Source organism: Leptodactylus fuscus, chromosome 1, assembly GCF_031893055.1.
Source record: "Leptodactylus fuscus isolate aLepFus1 chromosome 1, aLepFus1.hap2, whole genome shotgun sequence".
Taxonomy (NCBI): domain Eukaryota; kingdom Metazoa; phylum Chordata; class Amphibia; order Anura; family Leptodactylidae; genus Leptodactylus; species Leptodactylus fuscus.
Window position 1 is genome coordinate 154,242,177 of NC_134265.1, and position 24,038 is coordinate 154,266,214.

At 43.1% G+C, this 24,038-nt stretch overlaps 1 protein-coding gene and 19 non-coding genes across 20 annotated transcripts in view; all 20 read left to right on the forward strand.

Moving 5' to 3' along the window:
• The window catches only part of APBA1 (amyloid beta precursor protein binding family A member 1), a 567,069-nt gene that overhangs the window by 445,429 nt on the left and 97,602 nt on the right, over positions 1-24,038 (forward strand). The gene's annotated exons all lie outside the window — the stretch shown is intronic.
• On the forward strand, positions 5,800-5,872 carry TRNAT-CGU (transfer RNA threonine (anticodon CGU)). The gene has a single exon. It is a non-coding gene; the product is annotated as a tRNA-Thr (tRNA).
• TRNAT-UGU (transfer RNA threonine (anticodon UGU)) lies at positions 6,727-6,799 on the forward strand. The gene has a single exon. It is a non-coding gene; the product is annotated as a tRNA-Thr (tRNA).
• On the forward strand, positions 7,362-7,434 carry TRNAT-CGU (transfer RNA threonine (anticodon CGU)). The gene has a single exon. It is a non-coding gene; the product is annotated as a tRNA-Thr (tRNA).
• TRNAT-UGU (transfer RNA threonine (anticodon UGU)) lies at positions 8,289-8,361 on the forward strand. The gene has a single exon. It is a non-coding gene; the product is annotated as a tRNA-Thr (tRNA).
• TRNAT-CGU (transfer RNA threonine (anticodon CGU)) lies at positions 11,867-11,939 on the forward strand. The gene has a single exon. It is a non-coding gene; the product is annotated as a tRNA-Thr (tRNA).
• Positions 12,794-12,866, forward strand: TRNAT-UGU (transfer RNA threonine (anticodon UGU)). The gene has a single exon. It is a non-coding gene; the product is annotated as a tRNA-Thr (tRNA).
• Positions 13,429-13,501, forward strand: TRNAT-CGU (transfer RNA threonine (anticodon CGU)). The gene has a single exon. It is a non-coding gene; the product is annotated as a tRNA-Thr (tRNA).
• On the forward strand, positions 14,355-14,427 carry TRNAT-UGU (transfer RNA threonine (anticodon UGU)). The gene has a single exon. It is a non-coding gene; the product is annotated as a tRNA-Thr (tRNA).
• On the forward strand, positions 14,990-15,062 carry TRNAT-CGU (transfer RNA threonine (anticodon CGU)). The gene has a single exon. It is a non-coding gene; the product is annotated as a tRNA-Thr (tRNA).
• On the forward strand, positions 15,917-15,989 carry TRNAT-UGU (transfer RNA threonine (anticodon UGU)). The gene has a single exon. It is a non-coding gene; the product is annotated as a tRNA-Thr (tRNA).
• Positions 16,552-16,624, forward strand: TRNAT-CGU (transfer RNA threonine (anticodon CGU)). The gene has a single exon. It is a non-coding gene; the product is annotated as a tRNA-Thr (tRNA).
• Positions 17,479-17,551, forward strand: TRNAT-UGU (transfer RNA threonine (anticodon UGU)). The gene has a single exon. It is a non-coding gene; the product is annotated as a tRNA-Thr (tRNA).
• TRNAT-UGU (transfer RNA threonine (anticodon UGU)) lies at positions 18,114-18,186 on the forward strand. Its single transcript has one exon. It is a non-coding gene; the product is annotated as a tRNA-Thr (tRNA).
• On the forward strand, positions 18,749-18,821 carry TRNAT-UGU (transfer RNA threonine (anticodon UGU)). Its single transcript has one exon. It is a non-coding gene; the product is annotated as a tRNA-Thr (tRNA).
• On the forward strand, positions 19,384-19,456 carry TRNAT-CGU (transfer RNA threonine (anticodon CGU)). Its single transcript has one exon. It is a non-coding gene; the product is annotated as a tRNA-Thr (tRNA).
• On the forward strand, positions 20,311-20,383 carry TRNAT-UGU (transfer RNA threonine (anticodon UGU)). Its single transcript has one exon. It is a non-coding gene; the product is annotated as a tRNA-Thr (tRNA).
• On the forward strand, positions 20,946-21,018 carry TRNAT-CGU (transfer RNA threonine (anticodon CGU)). Its single transcript has one exon. It is a non-coding gene; the product is annotated as a tRNA-Thr (tRNA).
• Positions 21,873-21,945, forward strand: TRNAT-UGU (transfer RNA threonine (anticodon UGU)). Its single transcript has one exon. It is a non-coding gene; the product is annotated as a tRNA-Thr (tRNA).
• TRNAT-UGU (transfer RNA threonine (anticodon UGU)) lies at positions 23,331-23,403 on the forward strand. Its single transcript has one exon. It is a non-coding gene; the product is annotated as a tRNA-Thr (tRNA).

Below are 24,038 nucleotides of genomic sequence, written 5' to 3' on the forward strand. Positions count from 1 at the left end.
TACTGATTAGGTTAGTAATGGTTGGCAGAGCTAGTTCAGGATTTGAGATCAGAATGAGTACGTCGTCTGCAAAGGCGGCTGTATGTAAGGTGTGCTTCCCTATGTTTAAGCCGTGAATGTCAGGATTGGACCTAATTAGCTGTAAAAGAGGCTCCAGGGTTAGAATAAACAAAGAGGGGGATAGGGGGCAACCCTGTCGTGTTCCATTCGTGATGTGAAAGGGGGTTGACAAAGTACCGTTAATTTTTAGTTTTGCATAAGGAGTGTCGTAAAGGGAGAAAATGGCGGTGATAAACTCTGGAGGAAAACCAAATTTTTCGAGGGTGGCCTTCATAAAGAGCCAGTCAACTCGATCAAAGGCCTTTTCGGCATCTATTCCTAATAGTATCAAGTCCGAGTGAGTTTTCTTTGCGTGGGCGATAGCATGAAGGAGGCGATGGGAATTATCTTTCCCCTCCCTCCCTAGAACAAAGCCGGCTTGGTCCGGGTGTAAAAGTTTAGGGATGAGGGACTTAATTCTATATGCTAGGATCTTTGCCCACAGTTTAAGGTCGACATTTAGCAATGAGATGGGTCTGTAGCTACCGCAGGCGCTAGGGTCTTTTCCCTCTTTGGGTAAGATTGTGATATGGGCTTCTTGAGCGTGTTTCAGGAGTGCTTTTCCAGAGAGGAGAGCATTACAAGAAAGGGCAAAGTGGGGTAGAAGTGTGGAGAGAAAGGTTTTATAGTAATGAAGGGGGAAGCCATCCGGTCCAGGGCTTTTGCCTTTAGGAAAGCTGTTTAAAACCTGTCTTATTTCTTCATGAGATATGGGGTCGAGGAGGGGAGAGATGTCCTCGTTGGTTAAAGAAGGAAGGTTTACAGAGGATAAGAAGTCATTTATTTTGTTTTTGTGGAGAGAGATGTTCTCATTAGTGCGGTGTGAGGTGAGATTGTAAAGATCTGTGTAAAATTTGTGGAACGCGTATGAGATGTCCTTGGTGGAGCGCCTAGTTATCCCTAAATGGTCTTTAATCTCTGAAATAAAACAGTTTGATTTTTGTTTTTTGATCATGGAGGTCATGAGCTTACCTCCTCTGTCCCCATGGGCATAGATCCTGTGCTGGAAGTGGAGGAATTGTTTTGCAGTGCGGGAGTTTATAATGTCTTTCAGTTTTTCTCTAAGGGAGCGCAATTCTGCGTCCGAGTTGGTTCTAAGGGAGGCCTTGCGAAGTCTTTCGATTTTTGAGATGTTGGAGAGAATGGAGTCGAGTTCAAACTGTGACTCTTTTTTAAGTTTAGAAGCAATAGAGATGAAAGCCCCTCTTATCACAGATTTGTGGGCTTCCCATGTAATTGTGGGGCAAGTGTCTGAATTTGCATTGATGCTAAAATATGTCTCTAGTTGTTTTTTGATTGAGTCGGTCACATCTGATCTATCGAGGAGTGATTCGTTTAACCTCCAGTTCCAGTCTTTCCTCGGGAGCTGGGCAAAGTTAACTTGGATCCATACCGGGGCATGATCCGAGACAGATATCACATCTATTTTGGCCTTAGTGACATGGGGTAATAGGTCAGTGGAGAGGAGAAAGTAGTCTAAGCGTTGATAGGAATTTCGAGGGTTAGAATAAAAGGAGAAGTCTTTTGTAGTGGGATTAAGGGTTCTCCAGACATCTATTAAGTTTAGGTCAGAAAAATCTTGTTGAAGCCTGCCTCTGGCTTTCTGCGGTGTGGAAGAGGAGCCTGTGGAGGTGTCTAAAGATGGATCTAGTGCTAGATTGAGGTCGCCTGCTAGTATGATTGGGCCTTCAGCAAATAACTCTAGCTTTTTGAGGACCTCTAGTAGCCAAGGGACCTGGTCTTTATTGGGAGCATACACATTTACAAACGTATATTTCTGAGAGGCGATTGTGCCTTTGAGGAACAAGAACCTGCCATCTGCGTCTGCATATGTCTGTGCGGAATGGAAGGGAACTGAGTGGTGGAAAAGGATGGAGACCCCTTTTGTGGCTGCCGAGGGGTTGGTGGAGTGGAAAGAAAGGGGGAAGTATTTTGTTGAGAAGCGCAGAATTTTTCCAGTTTTGAAGTGTGTTTCTTGCAGAAAAGCTATTTTGGTGCGAAGTCTTTTAAGGATGGTAAATATTTGTGATCGTTTATTGGGGGAGTTTAGTCCGTGGACATTGAAGGAAGTGAGAATGTGGTCTGACATATCGAGGAAGGGCCTGGCCGCAGGCCGCAACCAGCCAAAGGTATAAGAAGAGAAAGAGATACAGAAAGGGAGTAAGCAGTGAGGTATTAGAGGGAGGAGAAGAAAAAAGGGAGGGGTTGGGAATAAAGGGAGCGAAGGGGAGGGGGAAGCGTGAGGGGCGTAGAGAGAAAAGGGAAATGGGGAGGGAGAAAAAGTGAAAGAGAGGAGAAGGGGGGGGGTGGGGTTCAGACGGAGAAGGAGTGTTAGAGAGGATAGGATAGGGAGGGTCGGGGAGGGGAGAGGGGAAAGTGTATCTGACTACGTCAACTGAGGGAGAATAATGTAAAGTCAGGGAGAAATAAAAAAAATTTTTTGGCGAGGGTGCCTGAGACTCGCCAGAGGTTAGCAGAGAAAATTTTCCGGAGCTATCCGAGTATGGATAGCGGGTGGGTGGGGAACGAAGTAAAAGTCCTAATCGTCACAGCCTACCTGACGACCCTAAAGAGAGTGGCGTGTAACTAAATGGGTTGAGAATGGAGTGATGTGAGTTGAGAAGTGGGGAGAGCTGCAGAGGTAGTGGGGGGGAGGGGGTAGGTAGAGGTGAGGGGGGGGGGAGGATGTGGGGGAGAAAGGGAGAGGAGAAGGGGAAGGGGAACCGGGAGTTTTAAAGCTTTGGGGAGAGTTCCACGAGATTGAGGCAGTGAGGGCTATGACACCGGGAGTAATCTGGTGCTACAGTTAGCTAAGGTCAGCAGGTGAGAGTAGGGGTTCAGGTATGAGCCGAACAGGGCGGGCACGACACCACAGAGATAATTTAGAGAAACAGTAACAAATATAAATTTCTGAGTCTCTATTAAGAGAAGAGGGAGGGATGAAAGACAAGTTTTTGGTAGGTTGAAGAGAAAAGCAGGAGCAGGATGAAAAGGGAGAGAGAGAAGAAAAGGCAAGGGGTAGGAGCAGAGGAGGGAGAGAGGGAGGGGAGGTTGAGAGTAGGCGACACCAGAGAAGAGCAAGCATTGATGAGGAATAGTATATCAGTGAAACTACTATGGCTATGAAATCCAAATACTAGATGAGAAATATGTCACACTAAGACAAAAAACTTAATGAACTTAGTAAGAAGCTTAATATAACTGATTAACTTAACCAGAGAAAAAAGTTTTTAACATAAAACATTGTAAGCTAGCTTAAGGAGGCCTAAAGCCGTAGAGTAAGGGGGGGGGGGGGAGAAGGAAAGGGGAGGGAAGAGAGGAGGGGGGGGGGGGGACCATCACCCCTGACCGTGGGACCCAGCTGGGAGACCCAGGGGCAGGGGGGAAGGAGAGAGCCCTTATTGTACACAAGGCATATGCATTAAGTAAGAGTAAGAATGACATATATTATGTAGGATGCATCACATTGTGAGAGCTTAGCGAAGAACTTAGTATAACTGTGAATGCGGGTAGAGATAAATTCTTGACATATAACACTGCGGGCTAACTTGAGGGAAGGGGAGGAGGGAGGGGAGGGAGGAAGGAGGAGAGGGAGGCTAGAGAGGATCCATCGCCCCCGGCCGCGGAACCCGAAACAGGGGACTCGGGGCCAGGGGAGAGGGAAAGAACCCTCAATAATACACAAGGCAATAACATTAGGTGAAGAGATTCATCTGGATGGGGGGATTCCGAGCAGTGTTGTGAGGAAAGGTCCCGTTGGGTTTATATCAAGGGAGGAGAGCATTGGATCCAGATAGAGAAGCTGGTACGGAACCGATGGTAAAGTTTATAGCAGAAAACGTGGATGCTCTACCGGTCCTGTCCGTCCCCAACGGTAGAGGACACCTTGGGGTGATGTGTCCCTGAGAAGTAATACTAGGTGGGTGTCATAACAAGAAATAACAGAACATAACAGAGGTCTGTTAAGGGAGAGTGTCAAGAAAAAGGGTTGGCGACAAGGCTGAGGAAGAATCAGTCACTGATAATGCCCCTAGCAACCGGCTTCTTCTGTTTCGGAGATTTAGATCTGCGATATGGTGCCTGTTTCTCCAGGGTGGGTAAGGGTGGCCAATCGTGCACATCCTCGGGAAGCATTGACCAAGATGGTATGGGTATCGGGTCCAGACCCAGTAATATATCCTGCGGCCCTGATTCATGACAGAGAGACCGAATGGGAACAGCCACGCATAAGATAAGCCTTTCTCTCTCAGGGTAGCTAGCAATGGTTTCAATAATCTCCTCTTAGCGAGTGTGGAGGGTGCCAGATCTTGATATAGCTGTATTTCATGGCCCTCATACATTAGGGGTCTCTTGTCCCTTGACGCCATGAGGACTTCTGTTGTGTCCACAGAAGTCAATAGACCACATATTATGTCCCTAGGAGGCTCTGTAGTTGCAGGCTTAGCCCTAATGGAGCGATGTACCCTCTCAATCTGGATGGATGCAGCCCTCTCTGAGCCTAGGATGTCTGTAAAGATGGCGGACATGATCTCCCTCAGAGAGTCAGGGGGGAAAGACTCAGGTAAGCCCTTCAGTCTGATGTTTCTTCTCCTGTTCCTATTCTCCAAGTCCTCAATCATGTCATGGAGGCGATTGAGATGGTTGTGATGATTGGAGATATGCAATGCTGCTGTGGCCGTGTGTTGTGTTATGTCCGTGTGGGCAGACTCCAATCTATCTACGCGGCCTCCCATGTGTTGGAGCTCGGCTTTCATCTCAGCTAATTCGGCCATAACTGGGGCAATAGTTTTTGCTAGGGCTTTCATGAGAAAGGCTTGGGTAATGGGGCGCGTACCTGTGTCCTGTATGTCTGCGCCAGACATGCTCTCCACGTCAGACTCTTCAGGGGCGTCCCCTGACTGCAGATCTTCGGGCGCCATCTTGCGTGCCAAGGCCGGAGACTGAGAGGCCTTTTTTCGGAAGAATTTGTGGAGTTCTGCCGAACTGGACCTGCGGTTTGGTGTCCCCGGCAGGTCCCCTCCACGTTCCCGGTTTTGTTTGCCCATTTTCAGGCGGTTAATTGCGGTAGGGTCGGGGTAAGGCTGCTCTGTAGACGGAGCTGCAGGCTCAGACCTCCATCCACTTCAGCGGTTAGGCTCCGCCCCCCCGCACTTTTGTGAAAGATCACGTCGATCCTTCCGACTGACCATCACCCTACTAGCTTGGTCTAAGATGTCAAATATAGACCCAGAAAACATTTAGACACGGTGGTTAAATACTGTACCTTTGAAAATGAAATCCTCATGGAGCATTTCTCGCTTTGAGTGGAGATGCATCTCTGTTTGGTATCTATAACATTCAGATGTTTGCCTGTCTAATTAGGAAATTAGTCATGTTCAACCTCCCGTTGAAACTCTTTATAATGTGGAGCAGCTCTAACATGTAATAGAATATTTCACATATCCATCTTTACAGGTTTTACAAGTCTTACGCAATAATTATTACTCTGGTCGGGTAAGAATAAGCCTTCATGTACCTAGCAAATTGATCTTCTTCTATGGCAATGTCAAATTCATTGCTAAAGGAAGATTTTTCAACTGTTTCCATGTGCTTTTACCATGAAGTATTTTACCGTCATCAATACAAACACCACCAAAGAGCTTCTAGAGCTCTAAAACAAAGCTTTGCTCCGACATATCGATACACACATAGATCTAGGAAGGCTTCATAGCTCAGAGGTTAGAGCACTCGTCTCGTAAACCAGGGGTCGCGAGTTCGACTCTCGCTGAAGCCTTTGTGTTAGCTTAAATCTTACCCACGCTTTGGTACTTTGGTTTCAGGAACAGGATCTCTGTTATGGTTAGATGGAGTGTGTCATAAGTAAATTTAGTTAAGCACATTAGTTTGTAGTGGAGTTTCCACTCATAGGACCCTTGCTGAGTTCTGGAGCAAAATTTCATAGAAATTGCTGTTTTATTCCTATGAAAATGAAGGCACTAGTTCTTTGCGGGTATGCCGTAGCTTGATGGGCTTCAGTCTCAGCTCTAGTTTCCCGGGCAAAGCAAAGCATTTTTCTCCTCATTTGCATATAATTAACATGGCCATTTACATGAAGATGGGCACCAAAGTTGAAAAACAGAGGCATATTTGGAAAGTGTAGAAACACCACTACAAGGTACTGTGTTGGGGTTTGTAAACAATTTGCTGCTGATAGACTCCATGTAAACGGGCCAAATATAGCCTATTTTTACAAATAAGACTATAGTTAGGAAAAATGTTGATGAAAGATTCAACTTGTATACAAGTCTACCACCAGGGTTGTTAAGCTATAGATTTATGCTAATATTAGCTAGCAGAACTTTTCGAGTCTCAGGATCTCACATGCTGAGTGAAGTGGAATAGCGTAATGTACAACGTAAGATGTTTTATGAAGACGTGTAGTCGGGTTATGTTCCTTGCCAATCCACTGGTATCCTGTTCCCTTCTTCTGTCACTCTAGCGATAAACACGCAATCAGTTCTAAAATTGAGATTTTATAGAGTATTTGACTTATGCTTATCCCATGCCGGAGCACCTAATTGGTAATGCACCAGTTCACTGTGGAGGAGGTTTGGAAAAGTAAACCAAAGGAAGTGGAGTTTTTGTCTTGGCTTCATAGCTCAGTGGTTAGAGCACTGGCCTTGTAAACCAGGGGTCACGAGTTCAATTCTCGCTGGAGCCTTTGCTGCTCGCACTTTTGTGAAAGATCACGTCGATCCTTCCGACTGACCATCACCCTACTAGCTTGGTCTAAGATGTCAAATATAGACCCAGAAAACATTTAGACACGGTGGTTAAATACTGTACCTTTGAAAATGAAATCCTCATGGAGCATTTCTCGCTTTGAGTGGAGATGCATCTCTGTTTGGTATCTATAACATTCAGATGTTTGCCTGTCTAAATAGGAATTTAGGCATGTTCAACCTCCCGTTGAAACTCTTTATAATGTGGAGCAGCTCTAACATGTATTAGAATATTTCTCATATCCATCTTTACAGGTTTTACAAGTCTTACGCAATAATTATTACTCTGGTCGGGTAAGAATAAGCCTTCATGTACCTAGCAAATTGATCTTCTTCTATGGCAATGTCAAATTCATTGCTAAAGGAAGATTTTTCAACTGTTTCCATGTGCTTTTACCATGAAGTATTTTACCGTCATCAATACAAACACCACCAAAGAGCTTCTAGAGCTCTAAAACAAAGCTTTGCTCCGACATATCGATATACACATAGGTCTAGGAAGGCTTCATAGCTCAGAGGTTAGAGCACTGGTCTCGTAAACCAGGGGTCGCGAGTTCGACTCTCGCTGAAGCCTTTGTGTTAGCTTAAATCTTACCCACGGTTTGTTACTTTGGTTTCAGGAACAGGATCTCTGTTATGGTTAGATGGAGTGTGTCATAAGTAAATGTAGTTAACCACGTTAGTTTGTAGTGGAGTTTCCACTCATAAGACCCTTGCTGAGTTCTGGAGCAAAATTTCATAGAAATTGCTGTTTTATTCCTATGAAAATGAAGGCACTAGTTCTTTGCGGGTATGCCGTAGCTTGATGGGCTTCAGTCTCAGCTCTAGTTTCCCGAGCAAAGCAAAGCATTTTTCTCCTCATTTGCATATAATTAACATGGCCATTTACATGAAGATGGGCACCAAAGTTGAAAAACAGAGGCATATTTGGAAAGTGTAGAAACACCACTACAAGGTACTGTGTTGGGGTTTGTAAACAATTTGCTGCTGATAGACTCCATGTAAACGGGCCAAATATAGCCTATTTTTACAAATAAGACTATAGTTAGGAAAAATGTTGATGAAAGATTCAACTTGTATACAAGTCTACCACCAGGGTTGTTAAGCTATAGATTTATGCTAATATTAGCTAGCAGAACTTTTCGAGTCTCAGGATCTCACATGCTGAGTAAAGTGGAATAGCGTAATGTACAACGTAAGATGTTTTATGAAGACGTGTAGTCGGGTTATGTTCCTTGCCAATCCACTGGTATCCTGTTCCCTTCTTCTGTCACTCTAGCGATAAACACGCAATCAGTTCTACACTTGAGATTTCATAGAGTCTTTGACTTATGCTTATCCCATGCCGGAGCACCTAATTGGTAATGCACCAGTTCACTGTGGAGGAAGTTTGGAAAAGTAAACCAAAGGAAGTGGAGTTTTTGTCTTGGCTTCATAGCTCAGTGGTTAGAGCACTGGTCTTGTAAACCAGGGGTCCCGAGTTCAATTCTCGCTGGAGCCTTTGTTGCTCGCACTTTTGTGAAAGATCACGTCGATCCTTCCGACTGACCATCACCCTACTAGCTTGGTCTAAGATGTCAAATATAGACCCAGAAAACATTTAGACACGGTGGTTAAATACTGTACCTTTGAAAATGAACTCCTCATGGAGCATTTCTCGCTTTGAGTGGAGATGCATCTCTGTTTGGTATCTATAACATTCAGATGTTTGCCTGTCTAAATAGGAATTTAGGCATGTTCAACCTCCCGTTGAAACTCTTTATAATGTGGAGCAGCTCTAACATGTATTAGAATATTTCTCATATCCATCTTTACAGGTTTTACAAGTCTTACGCAATAATTATTACTCTGGTCGGGTAAGAATAAGCCTTCATGTACCTAGCAAATTGATCTTCTTTAGAGATGAGCGAACACTAAAATGTTCGAGGTTCGAAATTCGATTCGAACAGCCGCTCACTGTTCGAGTGTTCGAATGGGTTTCGAACCCCATTATAGTCTATGGGGAACATAAACTCGTTAAGGGGGAAACCCAAATTCGTGTCTGGAGGGTCACCAAGTCCACTATGACACCCCAGGAAATGATACCAACACCCTGGAATGACACTGGGACAGCAGGGGAAGCATGTCTGGGGGCATAAAAGTCACTTTATTTCATGGAAATCCCTGTCAGTTTGCGATTTTCGCAAGCTAACTTTTCCCCATAGAAATGCATTGGCCAGTGCTGATTGGCCAGAGTACGGAACTCGACCAATCAGCGCTGGCTCTGCTGGAGGAGGCGGAGTCTAAGATAGCTCCACACCAGTCTCCATTCAGGTCCGACCTTAGACTCCGCCTCCTCCGGCAGAGCCAGCGCTGATTGGCCGAAGGCTGGCCAATGCATTCCTATGCGAATGCAGACTTAGCAGTGCTGAGTCAGTTTTGCTCAACTACACATCTGATGCACACTCGGCACTGCTACATCAGATGTAGCAATCTGATGTAGCAGAGCCGAGGGTGCACTAGAACCCCTGTGCAAGCTCAGTTCACGCTAATAGAATGCATTGGCCAGCGCTGATTGGCCAATGCATTCTATTAGCCCGATGAAGTAGAGCTGAATGTGTGTGCTAAGCACACACATTCAGCACTGCTTCATCAAGCCAATACAATGCATTAGCCAGTGCTGATTGGCCAGAGTACGGAATTCGGCCAATCAGCGCTGGCCAATGCATTCTATTAGCCCGATGAAGTAGAGCTGAATGTGTGTGCTAAGCACACACATTCAGCACTGCTTCATCAAGCCAATACAATGCATTAGCCAGTGCTGATTGGCCAGAGTACGGAATTCGGCCAATCAACGCTGGCTCTGCTGGAGGAGGCGGAGTCTAAGATCGCTCCACACCAGTCTCCATTCAGGTCCGACCTTAGACTCCGCCTCCTCCGGCAGAGCCAGCGCTGATTGGCCGAAGGCTGGCCAATGCATTCCTATGCGAATGCAGACTTAGCAGTGCTGAGTCAGTTTTGCTCAACTACACATCTGATGCACACTCGGCACTGCTACATCAGATGTAGCAATCTGATGTAGCAGAGCCGAGGGTGCACTAGAACCCCTGTGCAAACTCAGTTCACGCTAATAGAATGCATTGGCCAGCGCTGATTGGCCAATGCATTCTATTAGCCCGATGAAGTAGAGCTGAATGTGTGTGCTAAGCACACACATTCAGCACTGCTTCATCAAGCCAATACAATGCATTAGCCAGTGCTGATTGGCCAGAGTACGGAATTCGGCCAATCAGCGCTGGCCAATGCATTCTATTAGCCCGATGAAGTAGAGCTGAATGTGTGTGCTAAGCACACACATTCAGCACTGCTTCATCAAGCCAATACAATGCATTAGCCAGTGCTGATTGGCCAGAGTACGGAATTCGGCCAATCAGCGCTGGCTCTGCTGGAGGAGGCGGAGTCTAAGGTCGGACCTGAATGGAGACTGGTGTGGAGCGATCTTAGACTCCGCCTCCTCCAGCAGAGCCAGCGCTGATTGGCCGAATTCCGTACTCTGGCCAATCAGCACTGGCTAATGCATTGTATTGGCGTGATGAAGCAGTGCTGAATGTGTGTGCTTAGCACACACATTCAGCTCTACTTCATCGGGCTAATAGAATGCATTGGCCAATCAGCGCTGGCCAATGCATTCTATTAGCGTGAACTGAGTTTGCACAGGGGTTCTAGTGCACCCTCGGCTCTGCTACATCAGATTGCTACATCTGATGTAGCAGTGCCGAGTGTGCATCAGATGTGTAGTTGAGCAAAACTGACTCAGCACTGCTAAGTCTCTGCATTCGCATAGGAATGCATTGGCCAGCCTTCGGCCAATCAGCGCTGGCTCTGCCGGAGGAGGCGGAGTCTAAGGTCGGACCTGAATGGAGACTGGTGTGGAGCGATCTTAGACTCCGCCTCCTCCAGCAGAGCCAGCGCTGATTGGTCGAGTTCCGTACTCTGGCCAATCAGCGCTGGCCAATGCATTCTATTAGCCCGATGAAGTAGAGCTGAATGTGTGTGCTTAGCACACACATTCAGCTCTACTTCATCAGGCTAATAGAATACATTGGCCAATCAGCGCTGGCCAATGCATTCTATTAGCTTGATGAAGCAGAGTGTGCACAAGGGTTCAAGCGCACCCTCGGCTCTGATGTAGCAGAGCTGAGGGTGCACAAGGGTTCAAGTGCACCCTCGGCTCTCCTACATCAGAGCCGAGGGTGCGCTTGAACCCTTGTGCAGCCTCGGCTCTGCTACATCAGAGCCGAGGGTGCGCTTGAACCCTTGTGCACACTCTGCTTCATCAAGCTAATAGAATGCATTGGCCAGCACTGATTGGCCAGAGTACGGAATTCGGCCAATCAGCGCTGGCCAATGCATCCCTATGGGAAAAAGTTTATCTCACAAAAATCACAATTACACACCCGATAGAGCCCCAAAAAGTTATTTTTAATAACATTCCCCCCTAAATAAAGGTTATCCCTAGCTATCCCTGCCTGTACAGCTATCCCTGTCTCATAGTCACAAAGTTCACATTCTCATATGACCCGGATTTGAAATCCACTATTCGTCTAAAATGGAGGTCACCTGATTTCGGCAGCCAATGACTTTTTCCAATTTTTTTCAATGCCCCCAGTGTCGTAGTTCCTGTCCCACCTCCCCTGCGCTGTTATTGGTGCAAAAAAGGCGCCAGGGAAGGTGGGAGGGGAATCGAATTTTGGCGCACTTTACCACGTGGTGTTCGATTCGATTCGAACATGGCGAACACCCTGATATCCGATCGAACATGTGTTCGATAGAACACTGTTCGCTCATCTCTAATCTTCTTCTATGGCAATGTCAAATTCATTGCTAAAGGAAGATTTTTCAACTGTTTCCATGTGCTTTTACCATGAAGTATTTTACCGTCATCAATACAAACACCACCAAAGAGCTTCTAGAGCTCTAAAACAAAGCTTTGCTCCGACATATCGATATACACATAGGTCTAGGAAGGCTTCATAGCTCAGAGGTTAGAGCACTGGTCTCGTAAACCAGGGGTCGCGAGTTCGACTCTCGCTGAAGCCTTTGTGTTAGCTTAAATCTTACCCACGCTTTGTTACTTTGGTTTCAGGAACAGGATCTCTGTTATGGTTAGATGGAGTGTGTCATAAGTAAATGTAGTTAACCACATTAGTTTGTAGTGGAGTTTCCACTCATAGGACCCTTGCTGAGTTCTGGAGCAAAATTTCATAGAAATTGCTGTTTTATTCCTATGAAAATGAAGGCACTAGTTCTTTGCGGGTATGCCGTAGCTTGGTGGGCTTCAGTCTCAGCTCTAGTTTCCCGGGCAAAGCAAAGCATTTTTCTCCTCATTTGCATATAATTAACATGGCCATTTACATGAAGATGGGCACCAAAGTTGAAAAACAGAGGCATATTTGGAAAGTGTAGAAACACCACTACAAGGTACTGTGTTGGGGTTTGTAAACAATTTGCTGCTGATAGACTCCATGTAAACGGGCCAAATATAGCCTATTTTTACAAATAAGACTACAGTTAGGAAAAATGTTGATGAAAGATTCAACTTGTATACAAGTCTACCACCAGGGTTGTTAAGCTATAGATTTATGCTAATATTAGCTAGCAGAACTTTTCGAGTCTCAGGATCTCACATGCTGAGTAAAGTGGAATAGCGTAATGTACAACGTAAGATGTTTTATGAAGACGTGTAGTCGGGTTATGTTCCTTGCCAATCCACTGGTATCCTGTTCCCTTCTTCTGTCACTCTAGCGATAAACACGCAATCAGTTCTACACTTGAGATTTCATAGAGTCTTTGACTTATGCTTATCCCATGCCGGAGCACCTAATTGGTAATGCACCAGTTCACTGTGGAGGAGGTTTGGAAAAGTAAACCAAAGGAAGTGGAGTTTTTGTCTTGGCTTCATAGCTCAGTGGTTAGAGCACTGGTCTTGTAAACCAGGGGTCGCGAGTTCAATTCTCGCTGGAGCCTTTGCTGCTCGCACTTTTGTGAAAGATCACGTCGATCCTTCCGACTGACCATCACCCTACTAGCTTGGTCTAAGATGTCAAATATAGACCCAGAAAACATTTAGACACGGTGGTTAAATACTGTACCTTTGAAAATGAAATCCTTATGGAGCATTTCTCGCTTTGAGTGGAGATGCATCTCTGTTTGGTATCTATAACATTCAGATGTTTGCCTGTCTAAATAGGAAATTAGGCATGTTCAACCTCCCGTTGAAACTCTTTATAATGTGGAGCAGCTCTAACATGTATTAGAATATTTCTCATATCCATCTTTACAGGTTTTACAAGTCTTACGCAATAATTATTACTCTGGTCGGGTAAGAATAAGCCTTCATGTACCTAGCAAATTGATCTTCTTCAATGGCAATGTCAAATTCATTGCTAAAGGAAGATTTTTCAACTGTTTCCATGTGCTTTTACAATGAAGTATTTTACCGTCATCAATACAAACACCACCAAAGAGCTTCTAGAGCTCTAAAACAAAGCTTTGCTCCGACATATCGATATACACATAGGTCTAGGAAGGCTTCATAGCTCAGAGGTTAGAGCACTGGTCTCGTAAACCAGGGGTCGCGAGTTCGACTCTCGCTGAAGCCTTTGTGTTAGCTTAAATCTTACCCACGCTTTGGTACTTTGGTTTCAGGAACAGGATCTCTGTTATGGTTAGATGGAGTGTGTCATAAGAAAATTTAGTTAAGCACATTAGTTTGTAGTGGAGTTTCCACTCATAGGACCCTTGCTGAGTTCTGGAGCAAAATTTCATAGAAATTGCTGTTTTATTCCTATGAAAATGAAGGCACTAGTTCTTTGCGGGTATGCCGTAGCTTGATGGGCTTCAGTCTCAGCTCTAGTTTCCCGGGCAAAGCAAAGCATTTTTCTCCTCATTTGCATATAATTAACATGGCCATTTACATGAAGATGGGCACCAAAGTTGAAAAACAGAGGCATATTTGGAAAGTGTAGAAACACCACTACAAGGTACTGTGTTGGGGTTTGTAAACAATTTGCTGCTGATAGACTCCATGTAAACGGGCCAAATATAGCCTATTTTTACAAATAAGACTATAGTTAGGAAAAATGTTGATGATAGATTCAACTTGTATACAAGTCTACCACCAGGGTTGTTAAGCTATAGATTTATGCTAATATTAGCTAGCAGAACTTTTCGAGTCTCAGGATCTCACATGCTGAGTGAAGTGGAATAGCGTAATGTACAACGTAAGATGTTTTATGAAGACGTGTAGTCGGGTTATGTTCCTTGCCAATCCACTGGTATCCTGTTCCCTTCTTCTGTCACTCTAGCGATAAACACGCAATCAGTTCTACACTTGAGATTTCATAGAGTCTTTGACTTATGCTTATCCATGCCGGAGCACCTAATTGGTAATGCACCAGTTCACTGTGGAGGAGGTTTGGAAAAGTAAACCAAAGGAAGTGGAGTTTTTGTCTTGGCTTCATAGCTCAGTGGTTAGAGCACTGGTCTTGTAAACCAGGGGTCGCGAGTTCAATTCTCGCTGGAGCCTTTGCTGCTCGCACTTTTGTGAAAGATCACGTCGATCCTTCCGACTGACCATCACCCTACTAGCTTGGTCTAAGATGTCAAATATAGACCCAGAAAACATTTAGACACGGTGGTTAAATACTGTACCTTTGAAAATGAAATCCTCATGGAGCATTTCTCGCTTTGAGTGGAGATGCATCTCTGTTTGGTATCTATAACATTCAGATGTTTGCCTGTCTAAATAGGAGTTTAGGCATGTTCAACCTCCCGTTGAAACTCTTTATAATGTGGAGCAGCTCTAACATGTATTAGAATATTTCTCATATCCATCTTTACAGGTTTTACAAGTCTTACGCAATAATTATTACTCTGGTCGGGTAAGAATAAGCCTTCATGTACCTAGCAAATTGATCTTCTTCTATGGCAATGTCAAATTCATTGCTAAAGGAAGATTTTTCAACTGTTTCCATGTGCTTTTACCATGAAGTATTTTACCGTCATCAATACAAACACCACCAAAGAGCTTCTAGAGCTCTAAAACAAAGCTTTGCTCCGACATATCGATATACACATAGGTCTAGGAAGGCTTCATAGCTCAGAGGTTAGAGCACTGGTCTCGTAAACCAGGGGTCGCGAGTTCAATTCTCGCTGGAGCCTTTGTGTTAGCTTAAATCTTACCCACGCTTTGGTACTTTGGTTTCAGGAACAGGATCTCTGTTATGGTTAGATGGAGTGTGTCATAAGTAAATGTAGTTAACCACATTAGTTTGTAGTGGAATTTCCACTCATAGGACCCTTGCTGAGTTCTGGAGCAAAATTTCATAGAAATTGCTGTTTTATTCCTATGAAAATGAAGGCACTAGTTCTTTGCGGGTATGCCGTAGCTTGATGGGCTTCAGTCTCAGCTCTAGTTTCTCGGGCAAAGCAAAGCATTTTTCTGCTCATTTGCATATAATTAACATGGCCATTTACATGAAGATGGGCACCAAAGTTGAAAAACAGAGGCATATTTGGAAAGTGTAGAAACACCACTACAAGGTACTGTGTTGGGGTTTGTAAACAATTTGCTGCTGATAGACTCCATGAAAACGGGCCAAGTATAGCCTATTTTTACAAATAAGACTATAGTTAGGAAAAATGTTGATGAAAGATTCAACTTGTATACAAGTCTACCACCAGGGTTGTTAAGCTATAGATTTATGCTAATATTAGCTAGCAGAACTTTTCGAGTCTCAGGATCTCACATGCTGAGTGAAGTGGAATAGCGTAATGTACAACGTAAGATGTTTTATGAAGACGTGTAGTCGGGTTATGTTCCTTGCCAATCCACTGGTATCCTGTTCCCTTCTTCTGTCACTCTAGCGATAAACACGCAATCAGTTCTACACTTGAGATTTCATAGAGTCTTTGACTTATGCTTATCCCATGCCGGAGCACCTAATTGGTAATGCACCAGTTCACTGTGGAGGAGGTTTGGAAAAGTAAATCAAAGGAAGGAGAGTTTTTGTCTTGGCTTCATAGCTCTGTGGTTAGAGCACTGGTCTTGTAAACCAGGGATCGTGAGTTTAATTCTCGCTGGAGCCTTTGCTGCTCGCACTTTTGTGAAAGATCACGTCGATCCTTCCGACTGACCATCACCCTACTAGCTTGGTCTAAGATGTCAAATATAGACCCAGAAAACATTTAGACACGGTGGTTAAATACTGTACCTTTGAAAATGAAATCCTTATAGAGCATTTCTCGCTTTGAGTGGAGATGCATCTCTGTTTGGTATCTATAACATTCAGATGTTTGCCTGTCTAAATAGGAAATTAGGCATGTTCAACCTCCCGTTGAAACTCTTTATAATGTGGAGCAGCTCTAACATGTATTAGAATATTTCTCATATCCATCTTTACAGGTTTTACAAGTCTTACGCAATAATTATTACTCTGGTCGGGTAAGAATAAGCCTTCATGTACCTAGCAAATTGATCTTCTTCAATGGCAATGTCAAATTCATTGCTAAAGGAAGATTTTTCAACTGTTTCCATGTGCTTTTACCATGAAGTATTTTACCGTCATCAATACAAACACCACCAAAGAGCTTCTAGAGCTCTAAAACAAAGCTTTGCTCCGACATATCGATATACACATAGGTCTAGGAAGGCTTCATAGCTCAGAGGTTAGAGCACTGGTCTCGTAAACCAGGGGTCGCGAGTTCGACTCTCGATGAAGCCTTTGTGTTAGCTTAAATCTTACCCACGCTTTGGTACTTTGGTTTCAGGAACAGGATCTCTGTTATGGTTAGATGGAGTGTGTCATAAGAAAATTTAGTTAAGCACATTAGTTTGTAGTGGAGTTTCCACTCATAGGACCCTTGCTGAGTTCTGGAGCAAAATTTCATAGAAATTGCTGTTTTATTCCTATGAAAATGAAGGCACTAGTTCTTTGCGGGTATGCCGTAGCTTGATGGGCTTCAGTCTCAGCTCTAGTTTCCCGGGCAAAGCAAAGCATTTTTCTCCTCATTTGCATATAATTAACATGGCCATTTACATGAAAATGGGCACCAAAGTTGAAAAACAGAGGCATATTTGGAAAGTGTAGAAACACCACTACAAGGTACTGTGTTGGGGTTTGTAAACAATTTGCTGCTGATAGACTCCATGTAAACGGGCCAAATATAGCCTATTTTTACAAATAAGACTATTGTTAGGAAAAATGTTGATGAAAGATTCAACTTGTATACAAGTCTACCACCAGGGTTGTTAAGCTATAGATTTATGCTAATATTAGCTAGCAGAACTTTTCGAGTCTCAGGATCTCACATGCTGAGTGAAGTGGAATAGCGTAATGTACAACGTAAGATGTTTTATGAAGACGTGTAGTCGGGTTATGTTCCTTGCCAATCCACTGGTATCCTGTTCCCTTCTTCTGTCACTCTAGCGATAAACACGCAATCAGTTCTACACTTGAGATTTCATAGAGTCTTTGACTTATGCTTATCCCATGCCGGAGCACCTAATTGGTAATGCACCAGTTCACTGTGGAGGAGGTTTGGAAAAGTAAACCAAAGGAAGGGGAGTTTTTGTCTTGGCTTCATAGCTCAGTGGTTAGAGCACTGGTCTTGTAAACCAGGGGTCGCGAGTTCAATTCTCGCTGGAGCCTTTGCTGCTCGCACTTTTGTGAAAGATCACGTCGATCCTTCCGACTGACCATCACCCTACTAGCTTGGTCTAAGATGTCAAATATAGACCCAGAAAACATTTAGACACGGTGGTTAAATACTGTACCTTTGAAAATGAAATCCTCATGGAGCATTTCTCGCTTTGAGTGGAGATGCATCTCTGTTTGGTATCTATAACATTCAGATGTTTGCCTGTCTAAATAGGAATTTAGGCATGTTCAACCTCCCGTTGAAACTCTTTATAATGTGGAGCAGCTCTAACATGTATTAGAATATTTCTCATATCCATCTTTACAGGTTTTACAAGTCTTACGCAATAATAATTACTCTGGTCGGGTAAGAATAAGCCTTCATGTACCTAGCAAATTGATCTTCTTCTATGGCAATGTCAAATTCATTGTTAAAGGAAGATTTTTCAACTGTTTCCATGTGCTTTTACCATGAAGTATTTTACCGTCATCAATACAAACACCACCAAAGAGCTTCTAGAGCTCTAAAACAAAGCTTTGCTCCGACATATCGATATACACATAGGTCTAGGAAGGCTTAATAGCTCAAAGGTTAGAGCACTGGTCTTGTAAACCAGGGGTAGCGAGTTCAATTCTCGCTGGAGCCTTTGCTGCTCGCACTTTTGTGAAAGATCACGTCGATCCTTCCGACTGACCATCACCCTACTAGCTTGGTCTAAGATGTCAAATATAGACCCAGAAAACATTTAGACACGGTGGTTAAATACTGTACCTTTGAAAATGAAATCCTCATGGAGCATTTCTCGCGTTGAGTGGAGATGCATCTCTGTTTGGTATCTATAACATTCAGATGTTTGCCTGTCTAAATAGGAATTTAGGCATGTTCAACCTCCCGTTGAAACTCTTTATAATGTGGAGCAGCTCTAACATGTATTAGAATATTTCTCATATCCATCTTTACAGGTTTTACAAGTCTTACGCAATAATAATTACTCTGGTCGGGTAAGAATAAGCCTTCATGTACCTAGCAAATTGATCTTCTTCTATGGCAATGTCAAATTCATTGTTAAAGGAAGATTTTTCAACTGTTTCCATGTGCTTTTACCATGAAGTATTTTACCGTCATCAATACAAACACCACCAAAGAGCTTCTAGAGCTCTAAAACAAAGCTTTGCTCCGACATATCGATATACACATAGGTCTAGGAAGGCTTAATAGCTCAAAGGTTAGAGCACTGGTCTTGTAAACCAGGGGTAGCGAGTTCAATTCTCGCTGGAGCCTTTGCTGCTCGCACTTTTGTGAAAGATCACGTCGATCCTTCCGACTGACCATCACCCTACTAGCTTGGTCTAAGATGTCAAATATAGACCCAGAAAACATTTAGACACGGTGGTTAAATACTGTACCTTTGAAAATGAAATCCTCATGGAGCATTTCTCGCTTTGAGTGGAGATGCATCTCTGTTTGGTATCTATAACATTCAGATGTTTGCCTGTCTAAATAGGAAATTAGGCATGTTCAACCTCCCGTTGAAACTCTTTATAATGTGGAGCAGCTCTAACATGTATTAGAATATTTCTCATATCCATCTTTACAGGTTTTACAAGTCTTACGCAATAATTATTACTCTGGTCGGGTAAGAATAAGCCTTCATGTACCTAGCAAATTGATCTTCTTCTATGGCAATGTCAAATTCATTGCTAAAGGAAGATTTTTCAACTGTTTCCATGTGCTTTTACCATGAAGTATTTTACCGTCATCAATACAAACACCACCAAAGAGCTTCTAGAGCTCTAAAACAAAGCTTTGCTCCGACATATCGATATACACATAGGTCTAGGAAGGCTTCATAGCTCAGAGGTTAGAGCACTGGTCTCGTAAACCAGGGGTCGCGAGTTCGACTCTCGCTGAAGCCTTTGTGTTAGCTTAAATCTTACCCACGCTTTGGTACTTTGGTTTCAGGAACAGGATCTCTGTTATGGTTAGATGGAGTGTGTCATAAGTAAATTTAGTTAAGCACATTAGTTTGTAGTGGAGTTTCCACTCATAGGACCCTTGCTGAGTTCTGGAGCAAAATTTCATAGAAATTGCTGTTTTATTCCTATGAAAATGAAGGCACTAGTTCTTTGCGGGTATGCCGTAGCTTGATGGGCTTCAGTCTCAGCTCTAGTTTCCCGGGCAAAGCAAAGCATTTTTCTCCTCATTTGCATATAATTAACATGGCCATTTACATGAAGATGGGCACCAAAGTTGAAAAACAGAGGCATATTTGGAAAGTGTAGAAACACCACTACAAGGTACTGTGTTGGGGTTTGTAAACAATTTGCTGCTGATAGACTCCATGTAAACGGGCCAAATATAGCCTATTTTTACAAATAAGACTATAGTTAGGAAAAATGTTGATGAAAGATTGAACTTGTATACAAGTCTACCACCAGGGTTGTTAAGCTATAGATTTATGCTAATATTAGCTAGCAGAACTTTTCGAGTCTCAGGATCTCACATGCCGAGTGAAGTGGAATAGCGTAATGTACAACGTAAGATGTTTTATGAAGACGTGTAGTCGGGTTATGTTCCTTGCCAATCCACTGGTATCCTGTTCCCTTCTTCTGTCACTCTAGCGATAAACACGCAATCAGTTCTAAAATTGAGATTTTATAGAGTATTTGACTTATGCTTATCCCATGCCGGAGCACCTAATTGGTAATGCACCAGTTCACTGTGGAGGAGGTTTGGAAAAGTAAACCAAAGGAAGTGGAGTTTTTGTCTTGACTTCATAGCTCAGTGGTTAGAACACTGGTCTTGTAAACCAGGGGTCCCGAGTTCAATTCTCGCTGGAGCCTTTGCTGCTCGCACTTTTGTGAAAGATCACGTCGATCCTTTCGACTGACCATCACCCTACTAGCTTGGTCTAAGATGTCAAATATAGACCCAGAAAACATTTAGACACGGTGGTTAAATACTGTATCTTTGAAAATGAAATCCTCATGGAGCATTTCTCGCTTTGAGTGGAGATGCATCTCTGTTTGGTATCTATAACATTCAGATGTTTGCCTGTCTAAATAGGAATTTAGGCATGTTCAACCTCCCGTTGAAACTCTTTATAATGTGGAGCAGCTCTAACATGTATTAGAATATTTCTCATATCCATCTTTACAGGTTTTACAAGTCTTACGCAATAATTATTACTCTGGTCGGGTAAGAATAAGCCTTCATGTACCTAGCAAATTGATCTTCTTCTATGGCAATGTCAAATTCATTGCTAAAGGAAGATTTTTCAACTGTTTCCATGTGCTTTTACCATGAAGTATTTTACCGTCATCAATACAAACACCACCAAAGAGCTTCTAGAGCTCTAAAACAAAGCTTTGCTCCGACATATCGATATACACATAGGTCTAGGAAGGCTTCATAGCTCAGAGGTTAGAGCACTGGTCTCGTAAACCAGGGGTCGCGAGTTCGACTCTCGCTGAAGCCTTTGTGTTAGCTTAAATCTTACCCACGCTTTGGTACTTTGGTTTCAGGAACAGGATCTCTGTTATGGTTAGATGGAGTGTGTCATAAGTAAATGTAGTTAACCACATTAGTTTGTAGTGGAGTTTCCACTCATAGGACCCTTGCTGAGTTCTGGAGCAAAATTTCATAGAAATTGCTGTTTTATTCCTATGAAAATGAAGGCACTAGTTCTTTGCGGGTATGCCGTAGCTTGATGGGCTTCAGTCTCAGCTCTAGTTTCCCGGGCAAAGCAAAGCATTTTTCTCCTCATTTGCATATAATTAACATGGCCATTTACATGAAGATGGGCACCAAAGTTGAAAAACAGAGGCATATTTGGAAAGTGTAGAAACACCACTACAAGGTACTGTGTTGGGGTTTGTAAACAATTTGCTGCTGATAGACTCCATGTAAACGGGCCAAATATAGCCTATTTTTACAAATAAGACTATAGTTAGGAAAAATGTTGATGAAAGATTCAACTTGTATACAAGTCTACCACCAGGGTTGTTAAGCTATAGATTTATGCTAATATTAGCTAGCAGAACTTTTCGAGTCTCAGGATCTCACATGCTGAGTGAAGTGGAATAGCGTAATGTACAACGTAAGATGTTTTATGAAGACGTGTAGTCGGGTTATGTTCCTTGCCAATCCACTGGTATCCTGTTCCCTTCTTCTGTCACTCTAGCGATAAACACGCAATCAGTTCTACACTTGAGATTTCATAGAGTCTTTGACTTATGCTTATCCCATGCCGGAGCACCTAATTGGTAATGCACCAGTTCACTGTGGAGGAGGTTTGGAAAAGTAAACCAAAGGAAGTGGAGTTTTTGTCTTGGCTTCATAGCTCAGTGGTTAGATCACTGGTCTTGTAAACTAGGGGTCCCGAGTTCAATTCTCGCTGGAGCCTTTGCTGCTCGCACTTTTGTGAAAGATCACGTCGATCCTTCCGACTGACCATCACCCTACTAGCTTGGTCTAAGATGTCAAATATAGACCCAGAAAACATTTAGACACGGTGGTTAAATACTGTACCTTTGAAAATTAAATCCTCATGGAGCATTTCTCGCTTTGAGTGGAGATGCATCTCTGTTTGGTATCTATAACATTCAGATGTTTGCCTGTCTAAATAGGAATTTAGGCATGTTCAACCTCCCGTTGAAACTCTTTATAATGTGGAGCAGCTCTAACATGTATTAGAATATTTCTCATATCCATCTTTACAGGTTTTACAAGTCTTACGCAATAATTATTACTCTGGTCGGGTAAGAATAAGCCTTCATGTACCTAGCAAATTGATCTTCTTCAATGGCAATGTCAAATTCATTGCTAAAGGAAGATTTTTCAACTGTTTCCATGTGCTTTTACCATGAAGTATTTTACCGTCATCAATACAAACACCACCAAAGAGCTTCTAGAGCTCTAAAACAAAGCTTTGCCTTTGCGTTAGCTTAAATCTTACTCATGGTTTGTTAATTTGGTTACAGGAACAGGAGTTCTGTTATGGTAAGATGGAGTGTGTCATAAGTAAATTTAGTTAACCACATTAGTTTGTAGTGGAGTTTCCACTCATAGGACCCTTGCTGAGTTCTGGAGCAAAATTTCATAGAAATTGCTGTTTTATTCCTATGAAAATGAAGGCACTAGTTCTTTGCGGGTATGCCGTAGCTTGATGGGCTTCAGTCTCAGCTCTAGTTTCCCGGGCAAAGCAAAGCATTTTTCTCCTCATTTGCATATAATTAACATGGCCATTTACATGAAGATGGGCACCAAAGTTGAAAAACAGAGGCATATTTGGAAAGTGTAGAAACACCACTACAAGGTACTGTGTTGGGGTTTGTAAACAATTTGCTGCTGATAGACTCCATGTAAACGGGCCAAATATAGCCTATTTTTACAAATAAGACTATAGTTAGGAAAAATGTTGATGATAGATTCAACTTGTATACAAGTCTACCACCAGGGTTGTTAAGCTATAGATTTATGCTAATATTAGCTAGCAGAACTTTTCGAGTCTCAGGATCTCACATGCTGAGTGAAGTGGAATAGCGTAATGTACAACGTAAGATGTTTTATGAAGACGTGTAGTCGGGTTATGTTCCTTGCCAATCCACTGGTATCCTGTTCCCTTCTTCTGTCACTCTAGCGATAAACACGCAATCAGTTCTACACTTGAGATTTCATAGAGTCTTTGACTTATGCTTATCCCATGCCGGAGCACCTAATTGGTAATGCACCAGTTCACTGTGGAGGAGGTTTGGAAAAGTAAACCAAAGGAAGAGGAGTTTTTGTCTTGGCTTCATAGCTCAGTGGTTAGAGCACTGGTCTTGTAAACCAGGGGTCGCGAGTTCAATTCTCGCTGGAGCCTTTGCTGCTCGCACTTTTGTGAAAGATCACGTCGATCCTTCCGACTGACCATCACCCTACTAGCTTGGTCTAAGATGTCAAATATAGACCCAGAAAACATTTAGACACGGTCGTTAAATACTGTACCTTTGAAAATGAAATCCTCATGGAGCATTTCTCGCTTTGAGTGGAGATGCATCTCTGTTTGGTATCTATAACATTCAGATGTTTGCCTGTCTAAATAGGAATTTAGGCATGTTCAACCTCCCGTTGAAACTCTTTATAATGTGGAGCAGCTCTAACATGTATTAGAATATTTCTCATATCCATCTTTACAGGTTTTACAAGTCTTACGCAATAATTATTACTCTGGTCGGGTAAGAATAAGCCTTCATGTACCTAGCAAATTGATCTTCTTCTATGGCAATGTCAAATTCATTGCTAAAGGAAGATTTTTCAACTGTTTCCATGTGCTTTTACCATGAAGTATTTTACCGTCATCAATACAAACACCACCAAAGAGCTTCTAGAGCTCTAAAACAAAGCTTTGCTCCGACATATCGATATACACATAGGTCTAGGAAGGCTTCATAGCTCAGAGGTTAGAGCACTGGTCTCTTAAACCAGGGGTCGCGAGTTCGACTCTCGCTGAAGCCT